The 13,113-nt window shown below is 41.3% G+C and overlaps 1 long non-coding RNA gene across 2 annotated transcripts in view; it reads left to right on the top strand.

Annotated features, from left to right (window-relative positions):
- Positions 1-13,113, top strand: part of LOC140520254 (uncharacterized) — a 60,316-nt gene that overhangs the window by 38,350 nt on the left and 8,853 nt on the right. The gene's annotated exons all lie outside the window — the stretch shown is intronic.

Raw genomic sequence — 13,113 nt, 5'->3', positions numbered from 1 at the left:
CTGGAAAGTAGCACAGTGGAAAGAGTGCTGGAATTCAAAGTCACAGTACTTTCTGGGCTTCAGTCTCTTTTGTAAAATGGGTGTAGGGTTGGATTAAATGCTCCCAAAGTCCCCCTCCAGCACTAAATTTATGATCCTATCCCCTTACTCTGCTAGAAGGATCTGGGATGTCCTTCTGGATGATCACATGTCTTAGTGACAGTAGATAACTTCAAGGGATTTGCCTTAGGCACAGAAAGGTTCTGTAGCCCTGTAGAGTCATGTAGCTAGTCAAGAACAGGATCACTGGATTTGACATGGGACTAGAACCTTGATGGTCTGACTTTTGGTTCAGAGTTTTGTTGCTTTTTCCCTACTACAATATGACCCCCTTTCTCCACTGGATACATGTCAGTTTTTAGAGAAAGAAAGAAAACAATGGATTCCATTTGATATCCATGGCCTGGGAACACTGAAGACTAATCACATCGTGCTTTGCACTATTGTTGAGTCATTTTTCAGTGGTGTCCAATTCTTTATCACTCCATTTGCGGTTTTCTTGGCAAAGATACTAGAGTGATTTGTCATTTCCTTCTCCAGCTCATTTTACAGATGAGGAAACTGAGGCAACAAGATTAAGGAACTTGTCTGGAGTCACATAGCTAGTAAGTGTTAGAGTCCAAAATTGAACTCATGAAGATGAGTCTCCAGGCACAGCACTCTACGAGCTGAGCCTCGCTGCCCCATTTTACTTTACAATACATTTTACTGATGGCTTTTGTCTCTTTATGGTATGTCTATATGTCTCTATATGGCTTTTCTACTACCTCCTCTGGACAAAACACTCCCTTGTGACAAAGAAAAACATGCAAAACCATCCAATATGAACAACCCAAGGCCATTTCTTTTCTATGGCTCTAACTCACATTGATTCCTTCCTTCTTTGAACTGTTACATTTATGACTCAATTTAGCACTTCACCTGGATTTGGAGATGGAGAACCAGCATTCAAATCTTACCTCTGTCAGTTACTACCTTGGGCAAGTCATTTCCCTTTTCTGGACCTCAGTTTTTTCATTTGTAAAATGAAAGGGTTGGACTAGGTGGTCTGTAAGTCTCCTTTCAGTTCTTAAAATACTAAATTTTTTTTTTTACGTATGTTAATTTTCTTGCTGGATAATGTAGATAAAGAGGAGGCCAAAGAGTCTGGAAAATTGGGATTCAATTCTTGCCTCTGACATATTCTGGCTGCGTGACTCTGGGCAAGATGTTTACACTTTCTGAGCTTCAGATGATTCTTTAAGTCTCTAAGTTGCAGATCTGAATTTATAAAGGTCATTTTCTCACCGGAAGTTCCTTAAGCTGATAAAATCACAGATCCAGTAAAAGAGTGAAAAAAACAAAAAACTAGATCTTAATCATCTTTCAGGTGGGGCCTGTGCCTTTCACTTCTGTCTGTTTCACTGTACCTATCCAGGACTAAATTGATTTATCATGCTAAGTAAGATGAAAGGCAGCTAAGTGGAACAGTAGGTAGAGCTCCAGGCCTGGAGTCAGGAAGATCTGAGTTCAAATTTCAGCCTTAGTCATTTACTATCTGTGTGACCCTAGGCAAGTCACTTAACCCTGTTTGCCTAAGTTCCTCATCTATAAAATGAGCTATAGAAGGAAAGGGGAAATCACTCCAGTATCTTTGACAAGAAAACCCCAGATGGGGTCATGAAGAGTCAGACACGACAAAAAAAAAAAAAAAGCAACTGAACAACAAAAAAAAAGATGAAAGGAAGTTGGACCTTATAAAAAAGATGTTGAAAGAAGAAGTATTCTGGGACAGGAGTCCATGGGGGAGTCGGAGTGGTAAGGAGGATGAACTGGTCAAGGAAATTCACAACATGGACCTTCTAGACAGTGAGGCAAGCATACCAGTTGACTGCAGTTTGGGGTAGACAGAGCAAAGCAGGAAATGTGGGTTTATTGAACCCTCTCTCTAAGCCCCAAAGGAGACGTGACAACACCTTGTATCTGTTACCCTATATATCTATTACGGTACATGTCTTACTTGGCATTAGGAAGGTGTACTTCCTTCCTCTAAGCAGAGAGGAGGGAGACTAGGAAGGCAGAATGTTGCATGCACTAGTAGAACACTGTTATCAGTTGTTTTTTGCTTAATCATTTTACTTTGTTACAAGACAGGGTTCAGTTCCATGGTGTAGAAATGTTGAGAAGGAACAGCAACCACAAAAACAGAAACATAAAGCAATGCAAAATCATGAAAAATCTTAAAAGAAGAAAGGAAAAGAAGGAAACGAAGAGAAAGGAAAGAGAAGTGAGGCAAAGGGAGGAGAGAAGGAGGAAAGAAGGGAGGGAGGCACAGAGGAAGGAAGGAAGGAAGGAAGGAAGGAAGGAAGGAAGGAAGGAAGGAAGGAAGGAAGGAAGGAAGGAAGGAAGGAAGGGAGGAAGGGAGGAAGGGAGGAAGGAAGGAAGGAAGGAAGGAAGGAAGGAAGGAAGGAAGGAAGGAAGGAAGGAGAAAGGGAGGAAGAGAGGAAATGGCAACTGATTTAGAGCCAGAAGACCTGAGTTTGAATCCTGAATCTGCCCATCTAGTAACCAGGTGACTGTGAGTGAGTTGTTTAATCTCTCTCAGCCTCAGTTTTTCTCACCAGTAAAATAGTTAATTGTCCGGCCTAGAGGCCGAAGAGCTACCCGAGTCTTTCCTTACCTGTCATCCAGGTCTTTGGCTGGCCAAAATGGATAAACGTATGAGAGAAGAGACTTTCCAGAGTCGAACATGGGTTAGGCTTTATTCAGAGTCTTGGTTACATGTGCAGGGTGAATTCTTCCTCAGGAGAGAGGAATCCTCCTCCTCCCAAGGAGGCAAAGATCTTACAGCAAGAGAATGGAAGTGGGAGAGGGAAGGGACCCTCTGCCCTCTAAAGGCCCTTCAGCGCAAAGAGCGCCTTCAGGCTTTCCTGACCCTACTTAAGCTCTCCCGCCGCATAGTTTGCACGTGAATACTGGGCGTGCTCTGAGCCTTTAGTTAGTCAACAACAGGTGTGCTCAGACCCTGGGCCAGTCTCAAGGGTGGGATGCTCTCCCCAGCACGTATCCCACGGAGAAGAGGCAGAGATGCACGAGATAGCCCGTATCTCTCACCTCAATTCCCAGCTGTTCCCTGGGGGGGCCTCATGAGAACTCTGAGGTTAGAAGTCCTCACTTTTACCTGCCCGAGACTGTCCATGTGAAATTGAGCTTATACCCCCAACAGTTAATGTGCCAGGTACTGTTCTAAGCACTTTACAATTATTATCTCATTTGATTCTCACAACAATGCTGGGAGGTTGGTGTTATTATTATCCTCATTTTACAAAGGAAGAAACTGAGGCAAACAGAGGTTAAGCAACTTGCCCAAAGTCACACAACTAGTGTCCGAGGCTGAATTTGAACTCAAGTCTTCCTTGACTCCATGCCTGACCCACCATCCACTTTACTATCTAGCTTCCTAATGATAAATAATGATTCACCGACCTTGTAGAGCTGTTAGAAAAGTTTTTAAAACTATAAAGTGCCATATAAATCTTTGTAACTATAAGCTATGAATATAATGGTTTGGGGTTGGGGAGGGAGCCTAGAGCCATAAGATGATAGAACCAGAAGGTACTTTAGAGTCCAATCCCCCCATTTTACAGATAAGAAGTCCCAACAAATGGAAGGGACCTCCCCAAGGTCACATAGCTAATAGGTGACTCAGCTGGTATTCCAGCCCAGATTCTCTGACCACAGAAGTAGTGAGTGGCCTTTTCTCTATGATGAGCTGCCTCTGTTTTTCCCTCTGACTCTCTGTGCATCTGGCTCTGCTATGGATGCCCCTCTTCAAGATAAAATTTCTCATACTGGGGTTAAAGGAGCTCCCAAAGGGGAAGTGACAGTAAATGCTATGACAGGTCAGCACAGGCCCCCCTCTCTCCTTTCCCCTTCACCCATGAGTCTCATTGCAGTTCTCTTCTGTCCCCTCACACATTGTATTTACAGGCATGGTCTATTCTCATGTGAGAGGTCATGAGGTTGTAGCTTTAGAACAAGAAGAAACTTCAGAGATTATCTCATTCAACTATCTACTTTTCTAGAGGAGATAAGGATGACCCAGAGGAAGAAGTCACTTCCCCAAGGTTACACAAATAACAAATGACCAGGCAGATGTCTTTGACCTTTCACCTCCATTATCTAAAGATGGCAGAAATTCAGGCAGTGTCAAAGAACAATGAGAGTTAATCCTCTATTTTATAGTTAGGCAACATTAGGGTCAGGGAGGTAAAGTGATTTCCCTAAATTAGGCTAGTACCTGAATTTGAACTTGAACCTCATGTCCTGATTTCTTTTCCAGGTCTTCCTTGGTTGACTTTTTCCATAGTTCATATCTAGACCTGAAGAGGTTTGGGACTGATCCGCTCAAGCACTTAGCTCATCTCCAGCAAGCAGCCTCTTTCTCTGACTTTCCTTGGCCAGCTCCTTGTAAACCAAGGCTTTCAAGACCTTGGGAGGAGACAAGGGTTTCTGGTTCCCAGTTTGAGTTTACTGTTTAAAAAACATCTGTGGATCAAGAATGCAAATCAGCCTAACATCCCCCTCTGCTGTTTGCATATCAAAATGGTTTTGCTGGAGGAAAGCAGTCATCTGGATAACAAATAAATGAACAAGCATTTATTAAGCTCCTACTATGTGCTAGAATATACTGTGCTAGGGATATACTCAAAATACTCCACTGGGTCTGGGACCTCCTCAGTTTAGTTATTCTCTTCATTGAGGTAGATTATAAATTATCCATGCCTGCCCATCCTGTGTGATACTTATTTATGATCTCATAAAAGTTAGGATAGGATCCATAGGATCCACCTGAAGTGCTGGTGGTCTTTCTCTTCCTTTCTTCCAACATTACAAGGGTACCAGTGGGACCCCAATCTGTCCACCAGTCATCCCTCTATCTTACCTTGTGACCAGTCTCCCCTTGTGGCATAGGATTCCTTGACAATGTCCTTTAATCTCCTTCTTCTCATTGGTTATGTTTTGTAACCAGCTTAACCCCTACCCTGCCCCTCTCTTACTCTTCATATGATTCATTTTATTTTCTTGGTGGCAGAGGTATTTGACATCTCACTACTATGTAACTACCACAACAAAAGGTTGTAACATTGGCCTTCTTGATCTTCTTCATATACTTTACATATTCCATCTTCCAACTCGATGCCTTTTTACTGGTTGTCCTTTCTTCCTGGAGTGCTCTCCCTCTTCCCCTCTGCTTCCTAGCTCTCCTGGCTTCCTTTAAAGCTCAGCTCAAATTCCATCTTCTGTGGAAAGGAAGACTTTCCCTATGCCTCTTAATTCCAGTGCCATTATTCTGTGGATTCCACCCCCAACCCCCATTTATCCTGGATATATTGCTCTCTTGTTTGTATGCTGTATTTACTTATCTATGAATATATTGTATTTTACTGGTAAAAGTAAGCTCCTTGAGGGCAGGACTATCTTATTTTTGTATTTGTATGCCTAGCACATTGAAATACGAATAGCAGACATTCTCCATCTGTTTGGTATTTCCAGTGTGGATGGGCACATCATCCACATGTGGATGGATTGTATGTTGTTTTCCTCCATGCCTCATCTTGATTCAGCTGTGAATTCGTTGGGGGCAAGGACTATCTTTTGCCATTCATTGTATTTCCAACACTTAGTACAGTGCCTGACACATAGTAGGTAATTAATAAATGTTTATTGACTTACTGACTGGTCAGCGTTCTACTCTAACCCCATCCCTCACCACTGTCTTCCCTCTGAGGTTACCTTCCACTTTTAAAGTAGATAGATAGATCTTATGTATGCATAGTAGTTTGCTTTCTATTTCTCTCATTAGAATGTGAGCTCCTTGAGGTCAGGGACTGAATTTTTGCCTTTCTTTGTATCCCCTGAGCTTGGCATGGTGCCTAGTAAATAAGTAAGTGCTTAATAAATGCTTATTGGTTGATTGTCACTTGATTGACTAAAAAGATGGGGTCTTTGCTTTCATGGAAAGCTTAGGGTCAGTGAAAGAGCTTTAAAATGTTCTGAAAGCAATGTAGCCTGCTCTCCTCCATTGAGTTCTAACTCATTGACCATCTGTCCCATCTGTCCCAGATACACATATTGGACAAAATCATTTTGAGAATCATCTCTACATAAATTAAAGACATCTTCAATAAGAGTATTGGTAGGGAACAAGCAGGTTTTTGTAATTGCTACTCAACAATGAATCCCCTTTTTACTATCTCACAATTAACTGAAAGATGTAGAGAACATAACATCCCATTGTGCTTATTCTTTCTTGATTACAAAATATCATTTCATTCAGTAGACTAAATGGTGCCTTACAGGCTTCTTTTACAACAAGGTGGTTCCCATCTATACGTTAACATTATTCAAGATTCTCTGGAAGATCTGACAACAGAAAGAACTTTTTCCAGTGTTCTTGTAATAATAAACACTAAGTGAGGCATAAAACAGAGATATACTAGCAAAAGACTTAGACTCAGTAGTGGAGGAGATGCATCCAAGAATTCAAGTTGAAAAGGAATTTCTAGTGGGTAGTGAGATCCTTCAGATGTTTCTCTTTGTGTTGACTGCATCAAACCCCAGAACATTGTAGGGTATCCTAGAGAAGATCTGTAATCACTAAAGGGAGTTTGACATGTCCATCTAAACAGGAAAGACCAAGCACACAGAGAATGCTTACTGTCTGCATTTCAGTATGCTAGAACTACAAATACAAAAATGAGACAGTCTTTACCCTCAAAGATCTTACATTCGAATAATAAAGAATATATTTATAGATAAGTAAATACAGGATACATATAAAAATAAATACACAGTCTAACCCCTTCATTTTTAGAGATAACTGGATTAAAGCCTAGGTGAGGGTAAGTAACTTCTCAAGGTCACACAGCTTTCATATACCACCTTGTGTTTGACTTTTCATCATGGGCTATGTCTTACCTCCAATTAGACTATAAGTTCCTCAAAGACAAGGAGGTTTTAGTCCTATACTTTTTATTCTTGAGACCCCTATCCAGGGGTAAGTACTCATTAAATCAGATATAGAATATCAGAGATAGAAGGAACATAAAGGACAGTTTCCCTTATTTTACAGATGAGGTACTGAGACTAATGAGATGAAAAGTTTGGTTTAAGGTCACCAACATACTATTCTAGGATAAAGGAAGGACCTGAGTGTCACCATAAGGGTAGAAGCCTTAACAGCCAACCAGTGAATTTGCTGTAAGGAAATCACCTAAGACAGGGAAGCTTTAGGATTGAGGAGGCAAGAATGCCCCTGTAATCTACTTTAATCAGAGCATATGTACAGTATGGTGCTTAGTTCTGAGCGCCATATTTTAAGAAGGCCTAATTAATAAGTTGAAAAACATCCAGTACAGGGTAACCATTACAGTGAAGGGTCTTGAGGTCATATCATAAGAGGATAAGTTGAAGGAACTATGGATGATCAGCCCAGAGAAGACTCTTGGGGGACATGATAGTTGACTTCAAACATATAAGGACTGGATTGGGGAGAAGGGAATAGATTTATTCCATTTGGTACCAGAGAGCAGACCCAGAAACAATGGGAAGAAGATACAAAGAAGAATATATAGGCTTCCTAACAGAAAAAATTATCTAATAATTAGTTGTCCAAAAATGGAAGTTACTTTCTTGTAAGGCAATAGAAGATCACAAATAAATGTTGGTAATGAGTGGGGATTCCTTTTGTGTATGGGCTGCTAAGGTCCCATCCAACTCTCAAATTCTGTAGTTGTATGAATGGTTTAAGAGCAAGATAGGACTTCCAGGGCATTGATATCATCAAAACCTCCAAAAGAATGAAGGAGGTGACCACAAGGTCATTGCTGGGTAACCCAATGGCCAGGGCAGAAATCTTCAGAGACTCATACAAAACAGCCTTTCTCAAATTGGGGCACCAGCACCCACAGGTTTTAAACAGATGAGAAACCCGACAGTCATGCCAACTTTAATCTGTCCTGAGCTGGGAGTCTGGGAGTTTGGTGTGGTATCTAACCTGGATTAGATAGCAACTAGGCTGACCTAGGCCAAGAGCTAAAAGAATGAGTCAGTGAAAAGGCACAAATAAGAAAGGTTGAGACCTAGATTTAAATTTTCTTTTAAACAATGATTTTTATCTGTGCTTTTTTTTGTTACTTCACATTCCTTTTCTAATATAGCCCTTTTATCCTTACCAGCAAATCATGTTTTAACAAAGATTTTTAAAAGAGGAAAAGAAAGTTCAGCAAACTAACCAACACATTAGCCATGCGTGACAACACATGCAATATGGCATATCTAGAATCTCCTGCCTCTGCAAAGGAGGCAAAGATACATTTTGTCAACTTTCCTGAAGGCCAAGACTAGTTATCATTATTCTATCTAGCTTTATAATTCCAACGAAGACCAGGGCTAGCTACTCTTAGACATTTTTAAGACTTGTGGATTTCCCCTTTGTTAGTTTAATTCCCTGTGTAGTTATCCTGTAGTTATTAGCAGTCAAAATTTTTCAAAAGTGAGATTGTAAACCTGGGTCTACTTTAAAGGGAGAGCTGGCCAAAATAGGGAATCAGGGATAGTGACAGTGTTACCAAGGAGAGTAAGCTATCCTAGCTTTGTAGAAAAAGGAAAGTTGGGTTTGGGGAGCCAACTCATGCCCAAGAAGTGGTTAGTTTGGACAAAAGCCCTTCAGTGGCGTACTTGCAATTTTCTTATCTGCAAAATATACTTAATAATGTCTGTCACCTCCCATCCTGAGATAATGTGAAGGGGAGGTGGAATGGAATGGAATGAACATTTACTAAGTAAATACTCTGTGCCCAGCACTGTGCTAAGCTCTTTACAAACATTACCTCATTGGATCCATAAAACAACCCTGTGAGGTAAATGCTATTATTATCCTCACTTTACAGCTGAGGCAGACAGGAAGCTTTTCTTAACCCCTCTTAATTCTCATGCTTTCTTCCTTTTACTTGTTTCCTTTTATCCTGTATATAGTTTATTTGTGAACATTTGTTTGCTTGTCGTTTGCCCCATTAGATTAGATTGTGAGCTCCTCGAAGTCAGGAACTGTCCTACCACTTTCTGATTTCCCAGCTTCTAGCATAATGCCTCATATGTAGTAGGTCCTTAATAATGTTTACTGACTGATTGATTTGCCCGAGGTGTCACAGATGCTAAGTGTCTGAGGTCATACTTGAACTCAAATTTTCCTGACTACAATGAAAAGTTTCAGTGCCACTATACTGACACTAAATACATTCCAAGATAGTCAAAGTGAGGAAAATGCCTAAACTTGTCAAATATTGAACTAGAGCCCCTCCCTCTCTAGCTGCTAATGGATCCAAAAATCCAAAGAGAGGAAACCAGGAAGGTGAAATGAAAAGGGGGAAAAACTGATTAATAATAGAAATTATCTTTCCATTTGTGGCATATTTAGAAATGGTATTGTTTATGCTCTGAGGATGGTTCCATCTGTCTTGCTTATGTAACTAGAGTTAAAATGGAATTCTCATTCTAACATGTGTAGACAAGCATGCTTATCCTGGCTCAAACAACCTTGTCAAGTGGAAGGTTTCCAGTCATATAATGGGAGACTGGGCAAACCCTCACCTATATAGAACCACCCTACATTGTTCAGTCTTTACTTGACAAGTGCCCACCTCCACCCTCCCAAGCAAACTCTTTGTGTTAGATTCTTTGAAGGTTGAAACCTAAAGAATTATACTTAATCCTTGCATTGGAAGCTCTTTCTCCTGATACAAAAGACCCAAATATACTATTATGACTTCTCATTTCTGTGGCTCATTGATCCAACCCAGATGATCCAGAAATTTAAGAATCTAACAAGTCCTCCAAGGTGATAACCACTAGATCCCCTTATAAGTGCCCGGATTCCAACTGCTAGAAACATAAACATTTTTGTTTACAATCTAGTGGAGACAGGACTCAAATCTCTATTAAAAGGTAATGGTGGTGGCATGGTACTGTCCCTTTTAGCTTGGTTTCCTAAAGCTCTCCTTTATACCTATTCTTCTCAGTTCCTAGCAGGTGACTGGCATGTCCCTGCTAGCCCTACTCTCTGTCTTCTATTGTCCCCCAGCTTCTATCAGATGACTCTCATACCTTTCCAGGGCATGAGCCAACAATGACCCCAAATGAGTAAATCCTCTGCATATTTACTTTCTCCCTAAGCCTTCTTTTGAAACTCTCTCTCCCCTCAATACACACACACACACACACACACACACACACACACACACACACATACACACACAGAAAGAGAGAGAAATGTGTATGTGTACTCCAAACACATGGAAACTCAGGAGCTAGCAGAATCTTCTCTAGTTGTATCTCAAGGACTAGTCTCTGTCTCTAACCATATATAGGGTCAGGGCAACTCATTACCACACCCATCACCCATAGGCATGCTTTTAACTTCATTCATTTCATCATTGGTGATACATGGCCTGTTCTGGTCAGTATTTCTTGACAGGTCCAGGGATTCAGGAAGATCACCCCATTCTTTCCCTGACTTCATCCATCACACAACCTCCCCTTGTGCAGCTAGATCCAATTATTCAAATTTCCTGGGGCTGCTTCATGAAACATATAGAAAAGAGAGGGGTGAGAGAATCATAGGATATTTGAGTTGAAAGAATATCCTTTTTTCCCTTGATTTGACTTGACATCCCCTCAGAATCCTGTAAGTGCTTATCTGAATCCTTGCTAACCTTACAGTTACCTTACAGAACCTTATAGTTCTCCTTTAGAGAACTGACTTTTCACATAATTTGATTTGTAAATTATATGACAGTGATGCCCCAAATCAGTATCACCTATTCTTTCTGCTCACCCAAGCCCCAGTCCTGTATTTCGGACCGTCTACAGCATACATTCATTTGAATGTCTCATCAATTATTTGAACTTAGCATCTTCCCCGCCAAAGCAGCTCCTTGTCCCCATGCTTCTGTTCATATCACCACTACAGTTCTAATTGCCCATACTCATACCTTTGATTACCTTTGACTCTTTTATCTATTTACAATTTTTTTCCTTTAAAATGTTTGAAATTTCTGTCTTTGCCTTAAATGTTTCCCACTTCTAGTTCATACATTATTCATTGTCAAATTAATTTTCCTAATACACAGATCAGACCACGTCAACTCCCTATTAATAAACTCCAGTGGCTGCTGGGCCATCACCAGCCATCTTGACTTATGTCTTTCCACTAGACTCAGATGACTCTTGAGGACAGAGTGAGATAAGAGATTTAGTGCATCTCAGCCTCACTTAAATCCAATCCACTGGCAAGTCAAGATATCATCCTCGTGATGTCATTGGTCCTCTTGGAGAATGAAGCATGAACAACAAACTCTAGTGGCTCCCTGTTACCTCCAGGATCAAATACAAAAGCCTCTGTGGCTTTCAAAGTCTTTCATCACCTCTTTGTCCTCACCATATCTTTCTGGACTTCTTCTGCCCCACTTTATCTACAATTGACATTGGTCTCTTTGCTGCTCTTTCCAAAAGACACTCGATTTTCTGACTCCAGGCATTTTCACTGGCTGTCCTCCATATCTAGAATTCTCTCTTTCTGTGTGTCTCTGTCTCTCTCATCATCTCTGGCTTCTGGATTCCCTGGCTTTCTTCAGGCCCCAGCGTAAATTGTAGCTTCTGCAAAAAGCCTTAAAGCCCCTTCCAGCCCCTTCTGTGGTAATCTAGTAATCCCAGTGGAGAAACCTCAGCAGCACCCAATCCCAAATACCCTCTTGACTTCTCCCTCAGCTTCAGGGCCAAGTGGGAACTACATGGTGTAATGGAACAAAGACACTTCCCGCCAGTGAGATCTTAAGCAAATTCCCTTCACCTCTCTGTGCTTCAGCTTTCTCGTGTATAAAATGAAGAGTGGTTACTAGATACTTCCTGAGAGACTCTCTGTGGAGAGATTCTACTTTTTAACTCCGTTCTTTCCTTATTAGATTTGCTGAGCTTTTCCCCATCTCTACTGCATGCCATCTGTGCCATCTGCTGGTATGAATCAGCCACTACAGAACCACAAAGTATCTTAGGGGACTGGATCCCTAGAAACTCCAGTTGGGTTCAAATTTCTTTTTTTGATATAACCAATAATGGGAAATTATATTCCTTATTTTAAATTTTTGCTTGGTGGGTGGTGGTGATGAGGGCTAGATATGTGAATCTATTGGCAAAAAGAACTCTCATTGAGGAAGTTCTAGCCACCACTGCAACTCAGTTCCCACTCAGATTAGGTGATTTACCCAAAGTCCCACAGACAGTATGGTCAGAGACAGGATTTGAAATCAGAGGCCAGCTCAATCCATCACGACGCAGTGACTCTCCTGGTTTCCTGCTGGGGACTGGGGAGGATGGTGCTGGGAAGGTGGCAGTTTTTAGGGTCAAAGAGATGATCAGTTTAAACTTTCCAGGACTCGAACAGTAAAAATTTTGGGTGAATTTTCTTCTTCTTTTGCTCTTACCTGTTTTCCAAGCCCAGATATTGTGCAGCAGAGCCATAGGGCCCTTAACAGTTTGGGATGAGGAAGGGTTAGGAGGCAAGTGAAAAGCGGGAACCTCTAATTGCCTGATGTCTGAACTTGAAACCATTTATTGCTAAACCATAACTTCTGGCCCATGGAAATTTCCTCCTGAGGGTTGGGGAGGGGAAGGGTGTGAAGGTGATTACCCCCACCCCACCCCAGAAATACTGGAAGCTGAAGACATGCCCACTCCACTCAGGCAGATTTCTTAGACAGTATATTTCCTCTGCTGTCCAAGCTCCCCTGGTTCATAATAGAGAAGGCCCTTATTCCACAATGGTAGCAGGATTTCTTTATTAATAGAGTTCAATCTCTCAAAGAGTTTCCACTGAACTTGTAAACCTGAAGATGTATCTAATAACTTCAGTGAAGCCAGTGGCGTGTGATGAGAAAAGATTTGGACCTTGAAGGGAGGGCTCTTAGTCCTAACTCCCCTCCACTCACTGGTTGTATGACCTTGAACAAATATTTTTTTTTCCTTGGGCTGCCACGT

Source organism: Notamacropus eugenii, chromosome 1 (genome assembly GCF_028372415.1).
Source record: "Notamacropus eugenii isolate mMacEug1 chromosome 1, mMacEug1.pri_v2, whole genome shotgun sequence".
In the NCBI taxonomy this organism is placed as follows: Eukaryota; Metazoa; Chordata; class Mammalia; order Diprotodontia; family Macropodidae; genus Notamacropus; species Notamacropus eugenii.
This window is presented reverse-complemented; position numbering and strand designations above follow the sequence as displayed.